This window comes from Phragmites australis, chromosome 11, assembly GCF_958298935.1.
Source record: "Phragmites australis chromosome 11, lpPhrAust1.1, whole genome shotgun sequence".
Lineage (NCBI taxonomy): Eukaryota > Viridiplantae > Streptophyta > Magnoliopsida > Poales > Poaceae > Phragmites > Phragmites australis.
The window spans coordinates 2642241-2656112 of NC_084931.1; positions in this window are offsets into that span (position 1 = coordinate 2642241).

Consider the following 13872-nt stretch of genomic DNA (forward strand, 5'->3'; position numbering starts at 1 on the left):
ACAAAGGAAAAGATCACAATATAATTATGAACATGTTATTATTTAGGGATCAACCGCCTTTGAACCTTGCAAATCTTGTAGTTGTCGCATATCAATTCCATGAATACATTTTGGAATATGGAAGTTGAATAAATCAGCGAGATTATCATATGATTTAGTTTGCAAGATGTCTATCTCCCTATTAGGAGAAAAGAATAATTTAGGAGCAATATATTTGGTTATATTGCTCTTTATGTAAACTGTTTGCATTTGAGTAATGCATACCGAATTATCATCATAGATAACGGTTAATGATTCAATAGAACCAATACCATAAGATTTTATGTGGTTGATCATTCTGCGAAGCCATACACATGTATGTGATGTTTCAGAATGATAGATGGAAGTAGCCACTGGAATCTGTTGTGATGACGCTTATGAAAATGCTATATCACCATGAAACCGGTCTGTGATATGACGTTATGGAGATCAGTTATATAGCCAAAATCTAAATATCCAACTATGGTCATATCTTTGGTGGCATAAAGATATCTTTGGATATCCTTTTTGACTCTCACCTAATGGCCTTGTTAGAGTTATGCTATTTAAGCTAGCAAGTTATCTGCAAATACAATATCAGGTCTGTTGTGATTTGCAAGATACATGAGCGCTTTGATGACATTATGATATAGAACTTTGGGTTCAATATCTTTTCATTGTCAACCCAAGGTATGAATAAATCTTTATTCATATTTAGGAATTGAATGATCATGAGTGTTTTGATGGATATGATTGTCCAATATCATTTGGATATTGGTGGACTGATGGATAAATATTTCTGAAGGAATATGCTTAAGTTGTAGACTTAAATGAAATTTGGTTTTACCCAAATCTATCATCTCAAATTCTGTCTTAAGATGATTACATACTTTGTCGTGTGGAGTTTGAAGATGATACAAAATCCAATTGAGATTTCATTATGAACACACATATGCAATTGTTGGAGTAACCCTTCTGTGGAAGAAACTCATTTAGTCAGTTGTACAACAATCAGCTTAACTGCTTGAAGTCATGGAGTGGCTTTAAGCTGTACACAATATATAATGTTTTTGTATTAAGATTCAGAATACGATGCCCATTAGGGACTTATATGTTCGAATCTATCCAATTCATTTGATCTGCCAATGATATTGAATATGAGAACATAATTTCCACATATACCATGAGGTATTTTAGCATCGTAATTGATGTTGGGTCTCTACGTGAATCCTTGTGCTACTAGTCTCGCTATTTCACCACCTTATGGAATAAAAATCCATTTTGCTTCCGTAGGGAAGACATTGGAGGTATAGGTATTATACCTCTCTTTTTATAAGTGAGTGTAATTCTACCTCAATTGCTTCCTTCTATTTGGTCCAATCCAAGTGCTTGAGGCACCCTACCATGCCTATGGACTTCGGCTTGGATTCAATTAAAGATCTTCTGTAATTTTTAAGAAATAAATATTTGTTGATAATTTGTAGTCTTTGGTATTGATTGATTATATGGAATCAATGTAGATTATGAAAATATTATCCCATTTAACTCCGTGTATTTTTCAAAATAATAGAGTTAGGGTGTTCCCATAACCCAGCGCCTGAATTTATGTACACATTTGTGCTGTGCATTTGGATGCTGAACATCTATAAGCGTTTGGATAGTGAAAATCTACAAGGTGTCTATCAACTTGATGTTGATTTGTATTTACTGTTTTGGAGGAGGGATTACTCTATTTTCATGGTAGCTTGCAAGAAGCTTTGTCCTTTGTTACCGTACTTCTCTCCCTCTTATTTTGATTTGGGAGTTGAGTGGTTTTGTTTGGTACCTTCACTCTTTCCGTCACATTCCAATTAGGAATATAGGATCTTTTTGGGCTTAATTAAGGTGAATTAATTTGTAATTTTGCAAGAAAATAATCTTAATTACAAAATTAACACGGTCATAAACATAATAGCATGTAATACATGCAATTGTATATGTCACTTATGCAATTCCTGAAGACCCGAGAGTCTGGAATATATATTTACATAACGTAAATTACGCATAGTGAAATATTTGCATAGTTAGAGGACTACTTTGTAAATAATAGAATATGTATCACTGCATTTAGCCGATTATGTAATTTCCAAGAAATACAGGGGCTAAAACATAAATAACGGTGAACTTTTATTCTTGTTTTTTCATCGGCTTTACAATTAACAGAAAATTAGAGGGCTTTTCTATAAAATTGCCATGGGCCTTATCCCCAATCGAAGAGCCAGAGGACGTGGCTGGCGGTTGCTTGGTGCGGGATTTTCGTTGCCGGAGGGCTAGCATGGCCTGGCCCACCGCGGATCACCGCCCGTGAGGCGTGTCCGACGTGCGCCACCGCCGACACAGGGTGGTGGGCTCGGGCGCTACCGCAGCGGGGCTACATCACCATCGACCTTCGTGGATTAGGCATCACCATCGTTGTGGAAGATGGGGCTCAGGCACCGTCGACCGCTAGGGCTCAAGCGTCGCCGTCCGAATGCAGTGTGGCCATGCGGAGGGAGGTCGTGCCTCTGGCCAGCGCGCTGGATGCACCGGTCTAGGAGGGGTTGCCGGCTAGTGGGCTGACTTCCCTCCCTCGGGTTTGCTACCACTAGTCACCAGATCTGTTTTGTGTGCTAATGGAGTGCATCGCGCGGGGTATTCCAGTGGCCGTCATGGACGGCGGACGGTCGTCACTAGAGTACGGGCGGCCGTTGATGCCTTGCCAGTGGGGTGCCACGACTGCTTGAGCTGGTGGCCGCCGCCGGTCGAGCGGAGCCCCGCCTTGGAGGAGCGCCGACTGGAGAGAGGCTGGTCGTTTGCACTGAAGGGCAATTCTCGGCTGGATGCAGGCCGTGGTCGGCTCGGGCGCGAGCATGCCACCACTATCGGGCCCGCATGGGGTCACTGTCACATGAGGGCGTGGATGATGGGCCGGGCATCATCTTTGATCTGCACCGAAGAGAGGGCTTATGACGATCGGTGGTGCCTGAGCATTCGAGGAAGCATCGATTGCGGTGATGGCTAGGAACATGACAGAGTGGACGTAAATGACCATTAAAAGAAGGTATTGACCACAAAAAAATGAGTACTAGAAGAATCACAGTGGCGATCATCATAGGGATTCTCTTATTCTTTCATCAACCATCTTCAGCCTCTGATCGTTGATTTCTTCTTGTTGTTTGGATTTGCCCGATGAACGCCATCGTGTAGAGTGAGATGCATTTGTTCGTCTAGTTGGTGGCTTCTTAGCGCAGTGTAGAAGCAACATCACTTGTGAGGATGAATATCCCTTGATGTTGCTGTGGAGTACTTGTCTGCTGTCTTCTCTGTTCTGGCTTGGCGTGTGTTCCTTTCGGATGAAGTGGTTGGCCTTGGCATTAGAAAGGCATCGTGTGCCTCTGTTGATCGAGGCTTTCATGCCTCGCTTCTTGTTTGGCCTATTAGCGGTAGAACAAAGTGCGTGATAACATGTTGTAGTATAATTGTAGACAATGAGATAGAAAGTAGAGAATGAACTCTTGTATTAATTCAATGAAATAATTACATATATATACATAATGAAGGGGTGTTATTGGAGAGACACGTCTCTCTTCACCAAAAGACATGTCCCTTTGGTGAAGACACATATTTGCTAATTGATCACTAACTGTAATAAAATTCTAACAGCGTAAAAGCGTTGGAGCTTGGTATTGGTTTTCTGAATATTGAATCAGATGGTCAATTTCTTGTGCAAGCTGATCTACAAAGAAAAGCCCCAAACTCAACCGTTGGCGCGGTGCATGCTTCTACAAGAAACCAAAATCCTAATGGCTACTTAATTGTTTTCATAATTGTGCAACCTTGTATGGGAGACGTGTGCAACTCGATGGCTCATTAGTTAGCTAAGGTAGGTTCTAAGTCATCAGATAACTCTCTTTTTTATCTACCATAACTTGGAGTATGCAAAAAATATAAAACTCATGTTATGTCTCTGGACTCAAGACAAACTTTCATAAAAGTGAATTATTCTATTATAGTAATGATAAGAAATATGAAGACCAATACACACAATTATTCGGGTGTGATATTAGCAATCACCCATTTAAATATATTGGTGTACCTATGCATTATAGAAAATTGAAGAACAATGATGGGAGGGGTGTAGAAGAGAGAATTGAAAAGAAACTGGGCAGTTGGAAACGAAAGCTTATATCTGTAGGGGACCAATTAGTGCTCATAAACTTAGTCTTAAGCATCATTCTCATGTTTAGGATGTTTTCTTTAAGATTCCTCGAGGGTACTAAAGAGATTGTACTATATACGATTCATATTCTTTTGGTAGCGGGGGAGAATCATAAGAATAAATATAGGCTGATGCGATGGAATATCCTATACCAACCAAAGGACCATGGTGGATAAGGAATTACTGATCTATCGGTTCAAAATATCTGTCTCCTCAGCAAATGACTCTATAAACTACTAAATAAGGATGAGGTTTAGCAAATGTTACTTAGAAAGAAATACTTAGGTAATAAAGCTCTCTCAGGTAGAGGTGAAACTAGGAGATTCTCACTTCTAGACTGGTCTTATGAAAATTAAGAGTGAATTTCTCAAATGGGGTTCTTTTCAAATACAGAAGAGAACCCATAGGAGCTTAGTATTGGTTTTTCTGAATATTGAATTAGATGGTCAATTGCTTGCGCAAGCTGACCTACAAAGAAAAGCCCCGGACTCAACTGTTGGCGCAGTGCATGCTTCTACCACTACTACAAAAAACCCTATTAGTGCTGGCTGGTAAACCCCTTTCACTATTGGTTTTTCAACTAGCATTGGGCAGTGATAGTCTCCGACTATCACTGCCGGCCCAGAGAACCGGCAGCGAAGGAGGTTATCACTGTCGGCTCAAGGCTTAAGCTGATAGTGATGCCCTGGGTATCACTATCGGCTGGTGATTTCGACTGACAATGATACCCGTGGAATCGCTGCCGGCAGAATCCTTGAGCCGCCAGTGTTTTATCTCTCCACTCTCTCTCCTACATCTGTGTCCTCTCTTCTCTCTCTCCTCTCTCCGTCTCTCTCCCTCTCAATACATGCATACAATGAGACACATATTTAATGTAAATCAATAATAAAGATACCTTTATTAATATATAGTAATTTATGTCCTTTATTAACACATAGTAATTAATGTCCTTCATTAATATGATATCATTTGGCGATATATACGTTGTCTAACTCCCCGGTAGACTTCTTCCTTATCGCATACGCTCTAGTAGAAGGTATGGTGTCATCTTAAGGTCTCTCACGCGTTGACGGCACAATTGGTTCATGAAACTCGATGAAGAACCCAACGATATGTTCTTGAATCGGCAGGGAGTATCGCACTTGTGTGTTATTTGAAGCACTGCGTTTGAAGAATCCAAAGAATTAGTCCTTGAACACATATAAAAATTAAAAATAAGTCATCGGTATGTAATTTCATACCTCAACATCATTAAACCTGACAACGTTTCTGTCTCCACTGAATACGTACATGAAAGTAAGAACATAGAACCCGTATAGATTGTTACTGGCTAGCTGCCTCATACACTTTAAGAGAAAATGATTCATCAGTGGAATGATTTAAACCTTTTTATTTAGTAGGAAATGCAAGACATAAATATTCCTTGCGTACCAGAAAGTCAGATTTTACATCATACTGCTTCTTGTATGGAAAGTAGATAACACTCTTTTTATAGTATCTTGTGTAAGCACCGTACGTCAATATGAATACCAATTAAACATAGATGCAATTGACGTGAAGATTAAATGATCGAGTTTAACTGTTTAGCATGTCAATGAGGTCTTGGTAAGTTGTCTTATCTCTGTTTTGTGAGTTCAAGATAATAATCTTGCTCAAGTCTCGGTGGATGATAAGGGGGATCCAATAAAAGCTACAGAAATATGTCACACCATAGCAAAATAGTACATAATCGAGTTGCTCATAAAAGCAGAATACCCTAACGCGCAAACACGTACTCAAAGATATAGGGTAAGAGTATGAATTTCTTATGTTAGTGGTGAAGCAAACACTTCAATAAGTAGTCCTTGGTGAAGTCTGGATTTGTCCATACAATTTTCTCGTTTACAAGTCCAGGATCGATGAATCTTACTTTATTATTTCATTCTTGTCTGCATATGCGGATGTCCATTCTACGAAAGAGAGAAGTTAGCCACGCAATTTCAATGTCCAAGATCATAAAACATGAATTGTGTACATAAGACATTTACAAAGTCCATGCTCTTACTATGGACACGTCGAGGGCATCTTCCTGGTACAATTCATACAAGCACTTGAACTTTCGTCCCCGTTGAGGAAATATTCATCTCTATATCTTACGGGGAATGCCTGTATACCCTGTCTGGACTGCTCCAAGTACCATATATGTAATCGGCGTATTTGAGTTATAAGGTTATTTTCTATATCTGGTTTGACCAAAGGTTTTCCCAACTCAAATGGCCATCTAACATCTAACTTTGGGATTTCTGCTCCTGAAACAAGCTGTGCTAGTTGCTCTACTGATAATCCAGAAGTAGCCAGGAAGCCCCCAATGCTTGGAGCATCCTCAACGATTGGACCTGATTTGCTCTTGGTCTGCTTCTTGCTGATGTGTTCGTAGTCAGTCGGTGGCTTCATTGAAGTCACCCTCGTGTGTTTAACTTTGGCTATATTCATGAAAAATAGCATGCTATCTTTAGGCATAACATGCTTCGGTGGAGGTGCTAGAGGATGAAAATGAGTTGTTACACTGGCGTCCACAATCTTTTTAGTTTGTTCTGGATTAAGTGAATAGACATCCTTGGGTTCTGCCAACTTCTTAGATAGCACCGACTTCTTAGATGAGATCGTATTCTTGGATGCTGTGGAGCCTGATCGTGTTTTCTAAGATAATGGCTGGTTTCTTGATTGTGCTAGCTTCTTAAGCAGCGGACTTCTTTGAGGTGATGGTTGAGGAGATGGGCTTCATCTAGGAGATAGCTGAGGAGAGGGAGATCTGCGAGGTGACAACGGTCTGGGGTGTCATGGAGAGTAGAGGTTATCGGGAGGTGTCTCTGGTGGAAACACTATGAGGCCTTCTCCCACGTGATGAATGTGTGCTTGTTCTCTCATATAGTGTTCGTCCCTCCTATGCGGGATAGTCCACCTCAACATGATGGTAATGGTCAACTACCTCATATACTTTGACCACGACATAGCCCTCCGGTATCGGACATCCGTGCAAAAGTTCATGGACGCCTGTGGGGATAAGCCATGCAAGAAGCCACCTTGATGGTAATATTCTTAGAACCAATGTGTAGTTCACACGATGTCCATGATGTGATGTGGTCCACGGGATAAGTGTTGGAGTTAGCTCCCGAAACTTCCGTGGACTCATAGCTACTCCGACGACCACTAGGGCCGGAGCGCACAATATTAGGAGACATTGTCGACTATTCTTGTTCGCTCCCAATGGTGCCTCATTCACGCCTGATGGCTTCCTGTACTGTTTGTCTTATTTTATAGCGCCTAATATCCCATCTGACATTGTATCGCAAGTTCAGGCATATTCATCATCATAGCTCGTTCTGCATCTTTCTCTACTTGGGATCTCTTTTGACTCTTGTAAATGTCAACGGCGTCTATGAATCCATATTTCCAACCCATCATACCAACACCTTATGTGCGATCACCATACTCCTTGTTTTCCAGGGCCAAGGTGAGCTCGTCACTATCCCTATCTGGCTTGAAAGAGCCTTGTGCGGACTGCGTGTGGATGTCTATAAGCCTTTTTGAAAGAGTTTGCGTCGTTTCCTGATCTTTGGAGGTTGTAAAGCATAAGCTTCCATCAGCCGAGTAAGAAGCACCCCTCCCATTAAGGAAGCACATCGATCACTCGCTCCAGCCCTCTGTCTCAGGTGTGACACATCTCTCTCTCCCAATTCATCTAGATCTTGTTGCCACTATCATTCTTTCCTCATGTACCCACGACTACCGACTTCGTGGGGGTTAAAGATTATTCTTTAAATTTTATTTGTTAACCTCACTCAACTTATATGCTTCTTTCGACAACTTGTACGCCGCAAAAGCTTGCCAATGATCTTTTAGTTGCAGCCATTTGATGAAATATGGCTTTGTACCTTTCTGCATATAGGTTATGTTCAGTGTGTCATTCCAATTCTTAAATGAAAGGTCAATGATCATTAGCATATTATACTTAACTACTTTCATATATGTCTCTTCAGGGAACTCAAACTTCCCTAATATGATGGGCCACAAGATGTCATTCTTGATTGAATTAGGAACCACATCCAGATCACCTCGTTTGTCAGTCTACAATCTGTAGCTGATGGGCACGTGATCCTTAATAGCTATCTCACAAACTAACTTATACGGTCCCAAAACTTTCTCTGGTGCAGTTGGCTCCGCAGCTGGTGAGACCTCTGTGATGACAATTCGTCCCCCAGGCATCTTCGTGGGACCTCGGACACGATGCCGCTCCTGAGGTTGATCATTATCGTGACCCTCTAGAGCATCAAACATCTCCACATAAGTGAAAAGGTATTGAGAACCAATAAGATCATATGTACAATAGATGCATTCATCTACTTATGAATTACCTCATCATCCCTACTGGCGTCTGTTTGGTCCAGGTTGAGGTAGTTGCTCGGGCTACCTTCTTTAATGTTTGACGGCGTCACAACTCCTTCCGGCACCTGGGTCGGATAGGAGGAGCCACCTTCCTGAGTGTTTTGCATACGATGAGCGGTTGGTGATGACATCCCTTTCTGATAGTTCTGCATATGATGATGATGAGAGGCTGAGTGTTCTACAGATAGAGAGCTGAGGAAGGAGGGAGGGAGAGAGGCTGTCAAAAGAGTGAGATAACCGGGAGAGTCAATAGATAGAATGCATACACATACAATATTATAAATAAGTACATTATGACCATATTTAACAAAAAAAAGCACACTATCATTACAAGCTCAAGTGTCCAATCTAAAATTTAAAGAGAACTCATAATTAACAAGTTTGACAGCTCTAACATAATTGTGATTACATAATTACAACTCACGGTACAACCCCTTTGCCAAAAAAAGAGTACAATATTCTCGAATTGAATAGCTTCTTTATCTTAACCGGCTAATCAAGTGCCAGGCACCTACACCTGTCATAATTTTCACTCTAGAACGTTTCGCTCATACTTTCTCATCTGCATTTAATTTGGGCAAATCCTTCTTCTTTCACCATTATGTGAACCTAATAAGGACATGTCCTAGCATCCTCGAGCCATATCATCACTGGCACTATTTTGTTGTATTTCAAAAGAAATGTTTGCTTCTCCATAGAGAGCATTTAATTTAGGAGGCTAAGCATGGCAAATACCTAAACCCAGCTATTCCCTAAATACCCTATGCATATTTAATTGTGACTATTAATTAGCTTACAACAACATATGCATGGCATTTTAGGAAACATTCCAAAAACCAAGAAAATAATTTGCACAAATACAAATACATGTTTTTGTCTTCTACATAAAGGCCCCAAATTTGTAAAAAGAACAAACTGACCATTCCAAGGGCCCTCATAAAAATATTGATTATTTCCAAGGGCCAAAATGAAAATATTCACATATAAAACAAAGGAAATTATTCAGAAAATCCCTGCATATAAATAGGCTCCAAATTCCCTACAATTACAAGTCAGCATCTAACCAAGGACAAGTAAAGAAGCAACTCAACTCAAGAAGGGAGATGTAAGCATCATGCACACACATACACAAGAGAAAAGAAGAACCAGGGAAGCCAATTTGTCATTGGCCAAGTCACAGTATCTGCTCTTATCTAGGTCAAAACAACATTATAGAGGACAGGGCCATATCATAGTATCTGCTCCTTTCCAGGTCAGAGCAACATTATAGAGGACTAGGCCATATCATAGTATCTGCTCTTATCCAGGTCAGGGCATGTAATATGTTCTTATCGGGATTAGTCATAGGTGCTTACTATTAAAAATTCAGTAAGAAAGAAACAACAACATACAAGCTAAAGACCATTGAAAGTTTACTTAACAACTTGAACCCAACATACTTAACAACTGAACCATAAAGGAATTGAGTTTTCGCATAAAAAGGCAAGAAAAACGGTAACAGTTTATGTGTCATGACCGTAAGCAATAGAAACCACAACTGGAGAACATAATTTAATAATCCTTTGCTCTCAGATTTTTCATTATAGTTGGCCCCAGGGTTAAGATACCCTACTCCCTAACTAAAAACCTTTTACACATCATGATCTGCGCTACTGTACAGAACTGAATAACAGAACACATTATTGACAAATATCACAATAACAAAAGATTTACAGCTATTGCCAACCAAAACTGAACCAAAGGTTCCATCCTGGATTACCATCACATCTAGTAGCAGCAGTAAATAGCATAGTAACACATAAGTGTAAGTATTCCATGTGATCAGAGTACAGATAATATACAATGTAGCTAAACGAAATATTGAATTTAGCAACAAAGCAAATTGATAGAGCCTAGCACTATTGCATCCTTACAATGCGTAGATTCAATGTTCATCAGTCATCATAGAGCAACTTGTCCTATCTCATCCATCTTATCACATAGGCTGATTTGGCCAATCAAGAAATGTAGCAGGTGCTAGCATATGCCAATCACAGAAGCCAATCATCCATCCATTCACAAGATTATTTGACAAGAACTATAGAAGTCAATCATCCATCTATTCATGAGATCCATCATCTCATCCATCTCATCACAGAGGGGAAGATGACTCACCTCATTGATGTGGAGGTGGGTGGCAAGGGCATGACGACGCAAGCTTCTCATAGTCGGGGCGTTTGTTGGGGAGGAGGTGGGGGGCTCCTCAGCGTCGGGGTGGTCATCCTTGGTGATGAAAGGAAGATGGCGGTGCCCTCCTGGTCCTTCTCCTCCATCAGGTGGGCAAGGATGATGGTGCCACGGGCAGCTTTGGGGACGTGGGGGGTGGAACGACGAGGTCAACGGCACGGGCGGGCAAGAAGGACGGCGGTGCCCTCTTGGACCTTATCCTCCGTTGGGTGGGTGAGGATGACGACGACACGTGCAAGAGAATGGCAAAGCAGGCAGGTGAGAATGCGGCAGCAGGAAGGGGATCAAAAAAATTTCTATGTATTGGCGAGGAGGCGTATGGTTTTTATAAGGGGGGGGGGCTTCACTGCCAGCTCAAAGAGTGTGCCGGCAGTGAAAGTGGGGCTTCACTGCCGGCCTAGGAAGTAAACCAGCAGTGAAAGTGGGGCAGTGATCCAGCACCCCCCACATCCCAAAGTGCTTCAGGGAGGCACAACAGGCTAGTGCGTTTGTTAGGCATGGACTCGATGTATGACAGCTAGCCAAGCATAATATTTGTATGTGAATAAACTCACATTGTTCTAACTACGCTCTTTGCTTTTATAATTTTGATCACACCAACACTTTGTTTATCTCCGCTTACCCGGCCCCCTCGCATTCTGTGGTTGCTAGCGGCCGGGGGTGCGATTTTTTGAGGGGTACTTAGTTGTGTTAGGTGCAAGAAGAGCAAAACTCTCCGTTGGTTAGTGATTCGATATGTCACGCCTCTCTAGTATGGAAGCTAGGCCTTCAATATACTAGAGGGGTCAGACGACTTTGGTGCCTCGGGATCTAGAGGATCGACTCGTATAGCAGCGCACGAAGTGGTGACGTGAGTACCCCCACGCGAAGACCTCCTATCAAAAATAGAGTCCCCCTGAGCTCAAGAAGATGGAGGTTCTACCAAGAAGGGGTACGTATCAAAAGCAGAAAAGTCCATATCCTCCCCCTCCTTCTCCGAAGCCTCCGTACTGCATATCCTCTGCCTTTACTTCGGCCATGACAAACTCGAGTATTTCCAAAGGCACCTTTCTGTCAAGACCCCATGGAAGAATAAAATACTGAGAGTTGTGCGGACCAATGGTCTCCCAGGTTGTCCACCAGTCGTCCTTCTCAACGAAACACACCTCTGAGGCAGGAGCTGAAATAGAAGCAATTGTGTCCTTCGGTTCCTCCTTAACCAAGACATCAGCAACAACCTATGGATCAACACGCCCTTGGGAATCGTGAGTCAAAACAAAGCGATCCCATCGTCGCTCCCTAGACGCTCTGGATGCACTAGACCCCTCCTCGAAGGTGCCATCCCAAGCGCAGGCGAGGCCCCTTCTATCCACGTGTCACCGTACCTATATGCGCAAATCGTACTCAAGTCAGCCACAGGACACAAACATTTCAGAACAACACAAACACAAACAATCACAAGCAGGAGGCATACATGGCTCCATTTGGTGAACAAGGTCAAAATACATGAAGCAGGAGAGGGCGGTCAACAAACTAAGTTTCTGACCCCCTGCAAGAAGAGAAGGAAAACAAAAAAAGTAGCCTACTCAAAACTACATCTATGGCTATGGAGCTCGCAAGGCGTCGCCCGCATGTGAATACTACTTCTGCAGGGTGATAACCGGAGCAGAAGGATGTCTGGATGACGGTCCTACGTCTGGAGAGTCTTAGCGGGGAGCCTGAACTCTCGCATAAGGGCTCGGGCGGGAAGTCCCTTTGGCACCCGGCTTCACTCGAACTACCATATACCGCAGCATAGCATCTCGGCCGAGCCTCATCCATACCCCCTAGCGGAAATTGTCCGAGGCTACAAGGATCTCCGCTGGAAGTGTCTCGGACCGGAAGTCATTAACCATAGAGTCTAGAACTGGCTACCTCAATGCATCGAATTGGTAGAGCCCCGCTTGGTGCAGAAACACCAGCTGGTGCTCCGAGGCCACACATGTGCTAGACCTCACATAGGCCTCAACAACGTCAGTTGCCACCTCTGTGGCAGTCTTGAGCCAACGCAGCATGTGGGCCAACGCCTCCAGGCTGGAGAGTACTGGCGACACCTCAGCTCTGAGTCCACTCAATTCACTATGGGTGGCTCGGGCCACCTCCGACGCGCGCGTGTATAGCACCTAGCGCTCCATGCAAAGTGCCTCTTCCACTACCTGTGCCACCTCCAACTCGCCTCGAACTTCAACCACCATAACCCGAAGGCCCCAGGCACAATCCTCCACAGCCATTTGAGTTATAGCGGCCTCCTCGAGAGGTGCCTCCACAGCCCGAAGGGCTTTAGCGGTCTTCAGCGTGGTGGCCTCAACATGTTCCCGATGCGCTGCCTCTTCCTGCCGAAGGCCCTCCTCATGCTCGTGAAGCGTCATCTCCTCCCGCGAGCGACCCTCCACAGACTCTACCTTCTTCTTGGCCTCCTCCAAGGCCTGACGGAGCCCTACTACCTCGTCTCAAGCCTCGTCACGGGTCGCAGCAAGGGCCTGGCGTCACGCACACCCCAACACCCTCGCCAAAATCAGTTGCTGCAGAGCACAGCACAGGAACGCTAAGGTGAGGTACCAAAAAATAGATATCGGATCCAAGAAACTCTGATTAACTACCTACCTATAGGGTTGTCGCCTCTAGGCGCGCCTCCACTTCCTCCAGAGGACCCTAGGCCACTGACTTCTCAATCTCTCCACTCCTGAGGAGAGATGAGGCCGAGGCAAGATCCTTCAATGCCTCGAAGCGCAACATGAAGTCGTCTGGGGTTAGGGCCTCAAGGTCGGGCCCCCCTCAACTGTTACACAGGCAGCCCTTGCAGAGGGTTTGGTGCCACTGGTATTGGTCACCAAGCTAGGTCGTGGACCGGCTTGATGTCCTGTGGTGGTGAAATCACACCCCCTAGAGTGAATATCAGGGTAACCCTTGGAGGGGTCGTTGATTCCTGCTGAGGCCCCATAACCTCG